Here is a 14,447-nt window from a genome sequence, read left to right on the forward strand (position 1 = left end):
GCTGGAAGAAGCACAAGCTGGAATCAAGATTGCCAGGAGAAATATCAATAACCTCAGATATGCAGATGACACCACCCTTATGGCAGAAAGTGAAGAGGAACTAAAAAGCCTCTTGATGAAAGTGAAAGTGGAGAGTGAAAAAGTTGGCTTAAAGCTCAACATTCAGAAAACGAAGATCATGGCATCCGGTCCCATCACTTCATGGGAAATAGATGGGGAAACGGTGGAAACAGTGTCAGACTTTATTTTTTTGGACTCCAAAATCACTACAGATGGTGACTGCAGCCATGAAATTAAAAGACACTTACTCCTTGGAAGGAAAGTTATGACCAACCTAGATAGCATAGTCAAAAGCAGAGACATTACTTTGCCAACAAAGGTTCGTCTAGTCAAGACTATGGTTTTGCCAGTGGTCATGTATGGATGTGAGAGTTGGACTGTGAAGAAGGCTGAGCGCCGAAGAACTGATGCTTTTGAACTGTGGTGTTGGAGAAGACTCTTGAGAGTCCCTTGGACTGCAAGGAGATCCAACCAGTCCATTCTGAAGGAGATCAGCCCTGGGATTTCTTTGGAAGGAATGATGCTAAAGCTGAAACTCCAGTACTTTGGCCACCTCATGTGAAGAGTTGACTCATTGGAAAAGACTCTGATGCTGGGAGGGATTGGGGGCAGGAGGAGAAGGGGATGACAGAGGATGAGATGGCTGGATGGCATCACGGACTCGATGGACGTGAGTCTCAGTGAACTCCAGGAGTTGGTGATAGACAGGGAGGCCTGGCGTGCTGCGATTCATGGGGTCACAAAGAGTCGGACACGACTGAGTGACTAAAATGAACTGAACTGAAATAATGTTTATATATTTGATCACATATAATTAAATAACATAATATATAAATATATAATTAAATAGCATATTATATAATTAAATAGTATAATAAATATTAAAAATCAGTAAGGAAGCAAAGCAAGTTTAGTCCTAAATAATGTGATTTTCTGTGATTTTTCAAGCCCTTCAATACGAACTGGCCTCAAATGTGTACTCACAGATTAATTGAATGTCTTTCATTGTTTAGAGTTATGATCCATATACCAATTGAGTACAACCTCATTTTAAAACAACACGCTAAAAGGATGGCCAGGAATAAAATAATAAATCACTGATCACTACAAATGGTGGCATACTTCTGTGACGATGGTTATGAGCACAGCAATCAAATTCCTCTATCTGGTTTTTGGACAGTGCCTGCTGCTTATGTGGACAGGAAGAGAGAGCTACAACCTGCCCTCCTCTTGCAGGTGGCAAAGCAGGCCACACACCTGAGTGGGAGACGGTTCTCGGAAGCGAATGCGTAACCAGAAAGATGCAGTCACGTCAGAGCAATTGCACTGAGGAAAAAAATAAACAAATTTAAAACGACAACAAATTCAGGAACTGCACAAAGCACTTCGAGTCTAACCACACTTGCAAAAGTTTCCCTAAGCCCAGGAAACTATCAGGGGAATTCTAAGATTCCCTGAAACATGTGGAAAAATCTTGAGCTATTTTTTTTTCCTTTGAAGTTCTGTCATAAATTCTACGAGAAATGACTCAGATGATTTGGAAATTACTAAAGTTACTAGAATTACTAGAAATTACCGCCTTCGGGTAAGTTGACCGTAGCGACACAAAGAGTATTTAGAGATTTAGTGGTCCACCGTGAAGGTATATTTCATGGTAAAGAAAAGGTGAAAATCTGGAATTATAAATTGGGTGTCACTGTTCACTTTACACGGACTGCTTGCTACAGGGCTCCTTTAAAAATCGCAGGCTGCCCTTGTGCAATTACGTTATTATCCAACCTGGAAATGTGTTCATCTATTGTACAGACAAGGCACACACCTCAGCAAGGCAAGAACTTAATAGCATTTGCCCCTAAGAAAGCAGCCTGCTTTCTTAGAGGAAACGTATTGCCTCTAGTATGTTTAAAAAAAAAAAGTGTTAAAATAGTAGTATTCCTTGCAAGCACCTTCTCACCTAGGCTCTATTGTTGGTGGAAGGATAAAAATCTTACAAGCTGCATAGATCACAAACTACAACCCTGGGTATATCATCTATTAACAGATGCAGGAAGAAAGACAGATGAGCAAGAAGACTCAGAGGGGACCAGTTATCTAAGCCATATTCTCAAAATCATAGAAACAAAGGGCTGGACTCAATCCGATGACAAGTTCTCTCTCAAAGGGTTAAAAGACTCATTGAGAACAAGTGCTTCTGTGGACTGAATGCACAGTGTGACAAAGCAAATTAACTTGGCAGTTGAAAGTAATGGGAGCCAAACAGACCGTGCCATGCGGATTTGTGTCTCTTGTATTAAAGGTTATACTCCCTTTATAGTTATTGTAAAATATCGGCTATATTCCCCAGTATTGCACAAAATATCAATGTAGCTTGCTTCACACCTGATAGATTTTAAAACTGAGATTGTTTAAAATTGACACAAAAAATCAGTCATGTCTGACTCTTTGTGACCCCATGGACTGCAGCACAACAGGCTTCCCTGTCCTTCACCATCTCCCAAAGTTTGTTCAAACTCATGTAAAATTGAGGTGTCTCAGTCCAAATAAAAAGAAGTCCCAGATGTTCAAGCTGGATTTAGAAAAGGCAGAGAAAACAGATCAAATTGTTAACATCCGTTGGATCATCAAAAAAGCAAGGGAATTCCAGAAAAACATCTACTTCTGCTTTACTGACTACTCTAAAGCCTTTGACTATGTGGATCAAAACAAATTGTGGAAAATTCTTTAAAAGAGGGAATACCAGACCACCTTACCTGCCTCCTAAGAAACCTGTATGCAGGTCAAGAAGCAACAGTTAGAACCAGACATAGAACAATAGACTGGTTCAAAATTGGGAAAGGAGTATGTCGAAGCTGTATATTGTCAGCCTGCTTATTTAACTTATATGCAGAGTACATCATGTGAAATGCTGGGCTGGATGAAGCACAAGCTGGAATCAAGATTGCTGGGAGAAATATCAATATCCTCAGATATGCAGATGACACCACCCTTTTGGCAGAAAGTGAAGAGGAACTTAAGAGACTCTTGACAAAGGTAAAAGAGGAGAGTGAAAAGCTGGCTTAAAGCTCAACATTCACAAAACGAAGATCCTGGCATCTGGTCCCATCACTCCATGGCAAATAGTGGGAAAACAATGGAAACAGTGACAGACTTTATTTTCTTGGGCTCCAAAATCATTGCAGATAGTGACTGCGGCCATGAAATTAAAAGGTGCTTGCTCCTTGCAAAAAAAAAAGCTATGACAAACCTAGACAGCATACTAAAAAGCAGAGACACTACTTTGCCAACAAAGGTCAGTCTAGTCAAAGCTACGGTTTTTCCAATAGTCATGTATGGATGTGAGAGTTGGATCATAACGGCTGATCGCCGAAGAATTGACGCTTCTGAACTGTGGTGTTGGAAAAGACTCTTGAGAGTCCCTTGGACTGCAAGGAGATCAAACCAGCCCATCCTAAAGGAAATCAGTCCTGAATATTCATTGGAAGGACTGATGCTGAAGCTAAAGCTCCAATACTTTGGCCACCTGATGCGAAGAGCCAACTCGTTAGAAAACACCCTGGTGCTGGGAAAGACTGAAGGCAGGAGGAGAAGGGGACGACAGAGGATGAGATGGTTGGACAGCATTACTGACTCAATGGACATGAGTTTCAGCAATCTCCCGGTGATGGTGGTGTCCCTGATAGCTCAGCTGGTAAAGAATCTGCCTGCAATGCAAGAGACCTCAGTTCTATTCTTGGGTTGGGAAGATCCCCTGCAGAAGGAATAGGCTACCCACTCCAGTATTCTTGGGCTGCCCTGGTGCCTCAGACAGTAAAGAATCCACCTGCAATGCGGGAGACCTGGGTTCGATCCCTGGGTTGGGAAGATCCCCTGGAGAAGGGAAAGGCTACCCACTCCAGTATTCTTGGGCTGCCCTGGTGCCTCAGACAGTAAAGAATCCACCTGCAATGCGGAAGACCTGGGTTCGATCCCTGGGTTGGGAAGATCCCCTGGAGAAGGGAAAGGCTACCCACTCCAGTATTCTGGCCTGGAGAACTCCATGGACTCTGTAGTCCATGGGGTCACTGGGAGATGGTAAAGGACAGGGAAGCCTGGCAAGCTGCAGTCCATGGGGTGGCAAAGAGTGGGACACAACTGAGCAACTGAACAACAACGAGAAAAGAAGGATGTCACAGATATCAGCATCACAATGGAGCTTGTTAGAAACGTAGACCCTCCAGGCCCCACTCCAAGTCTACAGAATTAGAAATTCAGAGGGTGGGGCTGGTAATTTGCCTTAACAAGCCCCTCCAGGCAATTCCTGCACAAAATCCAGGTTGAACTACTCCTGATGAAGTAGCCATTGAGTTCCAATTCTTTGCCAAGGAGCTAAGACTTTGGAGAAGTCACTTGACCACTGTGAACATCTGTCTTCTCATTCGTATTTGGGGTTTATCACAGTATGTTCTGGGCTTCCCTGGTAGCTTAGCTGGTAAAGAATCTGCTTGAAAAGCAGGAAACCTGGGTTCAATCCCTGGGTTGGGAAGATCCCCTGGAGGAGGGCATGGCAACCCACTCCAGTATTCTTGCCTGGAGAATCCCCATGGACAGAGGAGCCTGGCAGACTACAGTTCATGGGGTCGCAAAGAGTCGGACAAGGCTGAGCAACTAAGCACAGCACAGCACAGAATACGTTCTGGAGAAGGGGGTGACAGAGGATAAGATGGTTGGATGGCATCACCAACTAAACTGACAGGACTTTGAGCAAACTCCAGGAGATGGTAAAGGACAGTGCAGCCTGGTGTGCTGCAGTCCGTGGAGTTGCCAAGAGCCGGACACGACGCAGTGACTGAGCAACACAGTATGTTGTTGTTATTTAGTCACTGAGTCATGTCCAACTTTTTCGACCCCATGGGCTCCTCCGTCTGTGGGATTTCCCAGTTAAGAATACTGGAGTGAGCTGCTGAATGTTTTGTGACAGCTTGGATGGGAGGGGAGAATAGATACATGTATACGTATGGCTGAGTCCCTTCACTGCTCACCTGAAACTATCACAACATTGTTAATTAGCTATACCCCAATTCAAAATTAAAAGCAGGAAAAAAAGAGAGAGAGAGAGAACACTGAGTGGGTTGTCCTTTCTTTCACGAGGGCATCTTCCTGACCCAGGAACTGAACCTGCAACTCCTGCCTTGACAGGCGGATTCTTTACCACTGAGCCACTAGGGAAGTCTCATCATAGTATACATCTATGTCACAGAGGTGTAAGATTAAAACACAAAGAGTTTATTAAGGAGCCCAACGCTTATGGTTGTGGTTTTGACGGTTATCATTTCTAGTTGTTGTCATCTTCACCAGAGCTCCCTCACCTGCACAAATCTGACTCACCTGTGGAACTTCTACCCTTTGCCACTGCTGACTCACGGGGGGTCTGGGGCAAGGTTGGGGGGACCTGAGTTTACAGCCCAACCCCCCCGCCCCAGGTCATGTAAGTGTGTGCCTCCATTTCAGAACTTCAGGAAAGTAGATTTAAAACATTTTGAGATTCAAAGGCTACATCTGTGGTCCAGGGATGCTAAGAAGACGGGCCGCTCAAATAAACTTCAAAAGAGTCCCCAGAGTGAAATTCTGAGTGTGCAGGGTCAGAGGATCCCAGGAAAGAGAAAGAATTTAGTACCCAAGGAAAAACGTGACCTCAGGGAGAGCCTGGACATCATGGGGACATGAAGCGAAGGCGGAAGGAGTAGAAGGTGACTACGGTCCAAAATGCTGGGTGATGCTAAGACCCAGAGCTCACGACTGCAGAGCTGCTGGCCACGGTCATCTCATTCAGACCAAAACCCGACTCAGGAGGGATGTTCCACCATTTAGAAAAGATGTTACAGCCATACCACATGAAACTATGCTGGATCCTCATTGTTCACTGGTCTCATATTTGTGAATTCTACTCACTAAAATTTATTTCCAACCCCCAAAATCAATACTAAGGAGACTTTGTGGCCATTCAAGAACATGCACAGAGCAGGGCCCATTGAGTCATCTGACTGGCATGACCCGAGATGAGACTGAACAAGAGACTCTCCTTTTCTGTTTCAGCTCCCATGATGCAAACAAGTGTGCCTTTCCAGGTCTATTTAGTGCCACACTTTTGCATTTTCGTGCTTTCTGTTGGTGATTTTGCTATTTAAAATAGCCCCAAGCTTAGTGCTGGAAGGCTGCCTGGCTGCCCTACACTGGGAAGGTTGTGCTGGGCCTTGTGCAGAAAATACATATGTTACATGAGCTTCCTTCCAGTGTGAGTTTATAGTGCTGCTAGCTGTGCAATTCAACATTAATGCATCAATAATATGTATTAAATAAGGTGCCTTTGAACAGAAGAACACATAAAACGAGGTTATGTACTGATCAGCTGACAAAAATGTGACAAGAGTCTCACAAGCTGAACCTTACATTTCCCCTAGGGTAATGGTTCGATATCCTGGGTTGCAGGGCGGAGTCGGTTCCATGACCCCTGAGGATAACAAAACCTGTTGATGCTCAAGTTTCCCTTATATAAAATGGCATGGTATTTGCATGTAACCACCGCACATCCTCCTGTATACCTTGTCATCTCTAGGTTACCTCTAAAACCTAATACAGTGTAAGTGCAATGCAAAGAGTTGTAAATATGATGTAGATCCTCTATGAATAGTTGCTGGTACCTGGCAAACTCAGGTTTTGCTTTCTGAAGCTTGCTGGAATTTCCCCCGCCGCCCCCCCTCTAATATTTTCCATCCACAGTTGGCATCTGTGGATGCAGAACCCATGGATATGGAGGGCCCGAGAGTACTGGCAAATCCTGTGTTCACAGGGACTTTAGAAAGAACACAACTTGTGACTAACAATTGTGACAACATGAGAATCAATGGTAGCTATTCAAAAACTGATTTGTTTCCATCATCTTCAACGAAGAAAAGGTAAAAGAGAGAAGGGAAGCCAAGACACTTCAAAAGTTTCACATCTCTGAACTCAAATTAGCCTCAATCTGGAGTTCCAAAATAATGAAACTTCATTCATACAACAAATATTTGTGGAGTCATGTGCCCTTCCTACAGATACAGTGGTAAAGATGAACAAAAATCCCTATCCTCAGGGAGCTTATATCCTCTGGGGAAATCATGAATAAGTTGTTTTTCTTTAAAGGAAATATATGGTATGTCAAAGAGTGTTAAGAACCAGGAGAAAAGACAAAATAGAGAAGGAGCTATAAAATACAAGGTGCACTGAAAATGAAATAGGGCACCCAGGAAAAGCAGTGGGGAAATCAGAGACGTAAAACTCAATGACAGCTATAAATATTGAAAAGAACAAGACAAAAAAACACACATCTTTTTAAATATGGAATGATTTAACATGCTTAAAAGAAAAGAATCATGTGAAAGACAAGCATTTAATAAAAAATAAGCATTTAATAAAGTGGCTTGGTATAAGGTGAATAAATAAAAAAAATAACTTTTCTATATTCCAGCAATAACTATTAATAGTATAAAATGTGATTTTAAACATTCTATACATGGTGGCCTCAAAAGCTATCTAATACTTAAAAATAGCCTTAAGAAATACACATGACCTGTATAAAGACGGGACTTCCCAGGTGGCTCAGTAGTAAAGAACCTGCCTGTCAATGCAGGGGACACAGGAGATGCAGGTTTGATCCCTGGGTGGAGAAGATCCCCTGGAGAAGGAAATGGTAACTCGCTCCAGCATTCTTGCCTGGAAAATTTCATGGACAGAGGAGCCTGATGGGCTGCAGTCCATACAGTCGCAGAGTTGGACACAACTGAGTGGACTGAGCAAATACATATATAGAGACAACTGAAAAACTGTTCTGAGAGACTTAAGAGATTTGGAACAATGGAGCTAAGAGCTTTATTCCAGAGAGGAAGACCAAAGAGATTCAAGTACCAAAATCTCCCCAAATTAAATTTAATTTACTGATACAATTCCAATCCCCATCCCAATGGGAGAAAAGGAAATAAAATCTTTTACTATGAGTAATTAAAACAGACCAGCATTGTCGATACTGAAATATTTATAAGAATAAAAGGGTATGTTATGGAACAAGAACAGACAGATCTATGGAAAAGAATATAGAGATTAAAAACTTGCTAGTGTAGACTTATGTACTATGGGGAGGTACCAGCAAAAATGGTCTTCTTTTTTTAAGTAAAATTAGTTCAACTAAATATAACATTAGTTTCAAGTGTACATTATAATTCAGCATTTGAACACACTAAAAAGTGATCATCGAATTAAGTCTAGTTATTAACCACCATCATACAACTGACCCCTTGTTCACCCTTCTCACCACCAACCCCCTTCCCCTCTGATATTTACCAATCTCTTCTCTGTTATATATGAGTTTGGTTTTTATTTATCAATTTTTTAGATCTCCCATATATGTAGAATCATATGGTATTTGTCTTTGTTCTCTGTCTGACTTATTTCAGTTAGCATAATACCCACTAGGTCCATCCACATTGTTGCAAATGGCAGGATTTTATTCATTTTAAAGGCTGAAAAATATTCCATTACACACACACACATATATATCACATCCTCTTTATCCATTCATCCATCATTGGATATTCCAGTTGTTTCTATATCTTGGCTCCTGTAAATAATGTTGCAATGATCATGAAGGTGCATATGTCTGTCTGAATTGATGTTTTCATTTTCTTCCAGTAAATATCCAGAAGCTGGATACCTAGATCACATAGTAGTTCTATTTTTAATTGTTTTGAAGAAACTTCATAATGCTTTCCATAGTAACTGCACTAATTTACATTCCCACCAACAGTGTATGAGACTTCTCTTTTCTCCACAACCTCTCCAACGCTTGCTATTTCCTGTCTTTTTGACAATATGCATTCTTTTTGGTTTGCATTTCCCTGATATTTAGAGGTCCTGAGCACTTTTTTACGTGCCTGTTGGCCATCAGTATATCTTCTTTGGGAAAAAGTCTTTTCAGATCCCCTGTCCATTTGTCAATCAAATTGTGCTTTTTTCTTATTGAATTGTATGAGTTATTTTTATATTTTAGATATTAGCCCCCTATCAAACTTATGGGGCTTCCCTGATGGCTCAGTAGTAAAGAATCCACCTGCAATGTAGAAGATGCAGGAGATGCGGGTTTGATCCCTGAGTCAGGAAGATCCCCTAGAGTAGGAAATGGCAACCCACTCCAGTATTCTTGCCTGGAGAATCCCACGGACAGCGGAGCCTGGGGGGGCTACAGTCCATGGGGTCGCAGAGTCAGACATGACTGAGCACACACATACACACATCAGATATATGATGTGCAGACATTTTTTCCCAATCATAGGTTGTTTTATTTTGTTGATGGTTTTTCATTCACTGTGCAAAAGCTTTTTAGTTTGATATAGTACCTTGTGTTTATTTTTGCTTTCTTTACCATTACCTTCAGAGTCAGATCCAAAAAACAAGAAAGAAACCAATGCCAAGAGCGGTGTCGAAGAAGTTACACCTATGCTTTCATCTGGAAGTTTTATGGTTTCTGGTCTTACCTTCAAGCCTTTAATCTACTGTCAGTTAACTCTTGTGTATGGGGTGAGATGTTGTCCAGTTTCATTCTTTTGCATGTGGTAGCATAAATGGGCTCTGATACATAAATGGGCTCTGATACATAGTGTAGGAGTCGTCTCCATCAGTGGGGAAAGAAGTTTAGTAAATAAATGGGGTTATGTCAACTTGTTATAAACATGAAATAGGATGAATTTAGATCCTCATATAATGTGTCCAAATTAATTCCATGCTGACTATATGCCAATAAAAACTAAATCAATATTGCATAAATGATTTCTTATAATTCTGGTTTTTATCTCACTGGAGAGGGGTGAGCAAAAGGGCAGATTCATTCAGTCTGGTAACAGAGAACTGAGCACAAACTACTGTCATTGTTCTTTCCTCTCAAAAATAGAAAAATGAAAATAAAAGCATGCTGTGTGCCTTTATAATGGAAGAGTATGTTTCCATTTAAATGTACAATGAAGCAGAGATAATTCTGTCATAGTCACAAGGACGTTCTGATCCCCCCGGAAACAAAGAAGTGGGATCAGCATTCTGTGCTGACTTCAGTTCTCTAAACTCACTCTGGGAAGTGAGGCAATGAGAAGCCAGCCCTGGATTCAGAGAGAAGAGGCTGGGGTAGATGTGAGATGCTTTGGGGTAGACCCCCCATGCACACATGGGGGTCGGGACAGTGGGGGCAGCAGAAGGCACCATTGAGAGAATAAACGCCCTGCCAGGAATGGGGGTGGCCTTAGCACCCACCTCGCTTGAGGGACACTCTGGGAAGCAACTCTGATTGGGACAGAACTCTGATGACTCCTCCCAACAAAATAAAACAAGCAAGTGGGAAGGAGATTCAGGGGCAAGACCCAGGCCCAGCTGCTTCCATCCTGAGGGCGTCCCTGGCCTGGGAGAAGCTGGCCACGTGCTGAGTGTAAGGGAGAGGGGTGTGGAATGGGCAGTGGGTGTCACTTCTACATCCTTGGAGGAGGAAATGGCAACCTATTCCATGAAAAGGAAAGACAGGTTTAAGAATAAAATAATTGCAAAAGTATTCTTTAAAGTGTTTCTATACTGTTTATATAATAAAGTACCAGGGTTTATAAAAATAAGGAAACTATCTTGCAAAACAAATGGAGTTAACAATGGTTAGCAGAAAACAAGAAGTGAATTAGAAGTTTAGCTTAAAAGTTCTCTGAAAATTAGGAAGAACAAATGATGAGAAAAATGATAGAAATATTGAGTGTATACCCAAAAACATACAATATATTAACCAATGTAACATAAGGAAGAAACTAGTAACCAATAACATAACTTTCAAGGCCTCCACGACTGATCAAAAGATGTGACACCAACCTATATTAATGAAAACTGAACACTAGATATATATTTACTTCTGAAATGTATTAATTTAAAAGATAAAGAACAAATCTTATAAGAACCAGAAACAAAAGTTAGTAAGTTTTTAATCATCTTAGCATCAGACTTCTCCTCCACACCATGATTTTCAAAGAAACAGTGTGCAATAAAATCTTCACAACCAGTCAAGCTATCTTTCATGCAGAAAGAATTTTAAAAAAAACAAACATTTTCCATGTTCAGATATACAACAGGCCAGAAAGTATACCACCCATACATATGTTCTTCCTGAGCAAAAACAAAGTATACCGCTGACCAAAAAGTGTATCAAAATGATAAATTTATAAATGAGGCAGATGCGCCATCAAATAATTCACAATAAAGTATAACAGATAAAAGTAAAATGTATATTTGATCTCTAATTGTTAACAACTAACTATATAAAGGCTATTAATCTTTCCTTAAAGAGGACACAATATTTTAAAACCTACAAAAACAAATATAAATTCCTTAATTATTCCAACAAAAACTGGGGGAAAGCTTTACACACTAGACACCCCTAAAAATTTTGTTTCCTTTTTGACAAAGAAAAAGTAGAGGAACAAAAAAAACTGAAAAGGTATTGACCAATTACCCAGACAAGACCTGGGAGTAATGGAAAGTCAAGGAATTAATCTAAAACTGGAGCCATGGGAGGGTATTTCCTGACCCAGAAGAGTCAGCTGAGATGATCACAAAGCTTGGACCTACTGGGAATTTGTACTGGAACCCTGAAATTCTAATGAAAAAATTAAAATAATAGAATATAAAGGCTTCCCAGGTGGCTCAGTGGTAAAGAATCTGCCTCCCAATGCAAGAGACATGAGTTTGATCCCCGGGTCAGAAAGATACCCTGGAGAAGGAAATGGCAACCTATTTCAGTATTCTTGCCTGGGAAATTACACAGACAGGGGAGCATGGCAGGCTATAGTCCATGGGGTCACAGAGTCTGACACAACTTAGCAACTAAACAACAAACCAAAAATAAAACTGGGAATCTTACACTGTATTAGACGTCAAGGAAGACTTTTTATAGAAAGAAACACTGAAAAAAAAAGAGTCAGAAAATGAATATGAATTAATAGCAGGACAGCATTCCAAGCAAAAAACAGAAGAATATTTTGAATAGTTCACAAAATGAAACATGGTACAAAGTCAATAGGAAGGCCAGAATGGACAAAGCACAAAAAAAATAAAGGTAAGAGTCAGTTAGAAAGGCAGGGGCCACAATAGGAAGAAGAGGAACAAGCAGCTGGCTGAATTTCTCAGAAAAAAATATAATCCTCAGCAAGAAGGACTTATTCCAAAATATGGAGGGTTAACATTAAGAAATTTGTAAAGAAATTTATGAAACTGTATCAACTGATCAAAAAAGAAAGATTTCAATAGAAAAAAAAACTTTAATAAATTAGAAAATTATAACATTTCAAGGAATCAGTTTTCTAAGTATAGTCCTTATCTGAATGAGCTACTTGAGGATACACTCCAGCATCACAGAACACAGTCCAAGAAAATTGTGGAATATACAGAAGCGCAACAAATTATTATGTAAGTAAATTTACACTTAAATCTAAATAACTGTTGACAATTCATTACACTTTGGGAAAGAATTGTTAAAATTCAAGGCCTAACAAAGTAGGTTTAGTATAAATACAACAGTAACAAAAGTCTGTATATAAAATTTAAATAATCAAATTAAAAAACAGGAGAGGTGGCCAGGAGAGAGAAAATAAAGAGCAGCTAAGTTGCTTCCCGCGTTCGAGAGAGACGTTCTAGCAATTGCTTAACTCAAGGCATTAGCAGAAAGAATAGTTTCAAATATGTCTGTTAAGAAGTTAAGGACAACCCATTACAAAAAAAAAAAGAAGAAGTATATATATAACTTCCAGGGGGAAAAAAGTCACAAAATAAAATAATCAATCCCAAGAAAAGGAAAACAAGAACACACAATAAACGGGAGAGGACGAAGAAGATGGTGCCGGATGGCGCCGAAGCGTGGTTCCAGGGGGCAGTCCCGGAGGGTGTGTGGCTCCGCCCTGTTTGCGCGGGGAACTCCAGAACGCTGAGATGCTAAGAGATATCTAGAACTGCAAACTTTGCAAGAATATGGAGATACAGGAGAAATCTGGCTTGGAGAGGTGAGCATGACTCAACTAATAAGGTGGATGCAGAAACACAAGATTCCACCGGATGCTTCAGTGCTTAATATTAGAGCTGGAAATGGTGTTTTCCTGGTTGAACTTGTAGGCAAAATGTGGTTTCTCTGATATTATTGGAATTGATTACTCTCCTTTTTACAGTACAGCTTTCTGGAAGTATTACAGAGAAAGGTTTATCTAACATTAAGTTGAAGGGAGAATACTTCTTGAATCCTTCCACAAAGCTGTCTGGATTTTATAGTTGTACTGATAAAGGAACGTCTGATGCCATAAGCTTTAATCCTGACAACGCAATTCAGAAGAGGAAGCAATATGTGAAATCTCTCTCCAGGGTGTTGAAAGAGAAAGGCTTTTTTCTAATAACCCTATGTGATTGGACCAAAGAAGAATGAATGAATTCAGTGAAGGATTTGAACTTTCCCAAGAGCTGCCAACACCCAAGTTCAGCTTTGGAGGTAGATCTGGAGACAGTGTAGGAACACTGGTTTTTCAAAAGACATGAGACTTTTCACTGGACAGATTCAGTTAGTTTTTTAAGAAGCTCTGCTTCAAAGTAAACCCGACACAGAAAATGCAAGTGCAAATCAACATTTAGCACGTGTCGCACATGATGCACGTGTGAATCATTATGGTGTACATAAGACGCACATGTTGGATAGATGGAACAAGTTGGCAAAAACAGAAGAGAAGAGAAAACCATGAGCGTGTAAGTAGTTGGGTTTTAGAGATCAATCAAGAACGGTTTAAAGTTTTCTTCTGTATTTGAGATGCAAACATTTTTCTTTCTGATTTAAAAAAACATCCTGTAACTGCTGAACAGTTAAAACTTTAAAGCAGTAAATGAATTTACAGAAAGGATGTATTCTTCAGGTCTGTGCCTTGGTAAAGGTGAACTGAATATAGCTATTTATGAAGATTTGACCAAGTTATTCCAGGGTCAGAATAATAAGCCAGAACACTTTCTTAAGGTGTGATTAGACTATCACAAAACATAGTAAGTATGAGGATTTAAAAACGAGGATTTAAATAAGGATTTAAAAATAAATGATTTAACACCTGAGAAAATCCCCCAGCCCTTATGTATATAATTAAACAAAGTCAGGTAAATGTATCAGTTGATCAAAAGGAAGCATGATAAACAGAAAATATAACATATCATTTCATAAATAATTTTAAACATACTAATATTCATAATAATATTACCTAAACACATTGACATGGAAATCTATCCAATACATCTACAAGAAGACCCTGAGACTTAAAACTAGCTCTCACTTTATGAAA

The 14,447-nt window shown here is 40.2% G+C and overlaps 1 protein-coding gene and 1 pseudogene across 1 annotated transcript in view; one reads left to right on the forward strand and one right to left on the reverse strand.

The window, feature by feature from the left end:
* Positions 1-13,665, forward strand: part of LOC147352977 (EEF1A lysine methyltransferase 2 pseudogene) — a 42,942-nt pseudogene extending 29,277 nt beyond the window's left edge.
* The window catches only part of CDYL2 (chromodomain Y like 2), a 163,916-nt gene that overhangs the window by 114,001 nt on the left and 35,468 nt on the right, over positions 1-14,447 (reverse strand). The gene's annotated exons all lie outside the window — the stretch shown is intronic.

This window comes from Bos grunniens, chromosome 18 (assembly GCF_055505025.1).
Source record: "Bos grunniens cultivar Pamir isolate PY7600 chromosome 18, Bosgru_T2T1.0, whole genome shotgun sequence".
Lineage (NCBI taxonomy): Eukaryota > Metazoa > Chordata > Mammalia > Artiodactyla > Bovidae > Bos > Bos grunniens.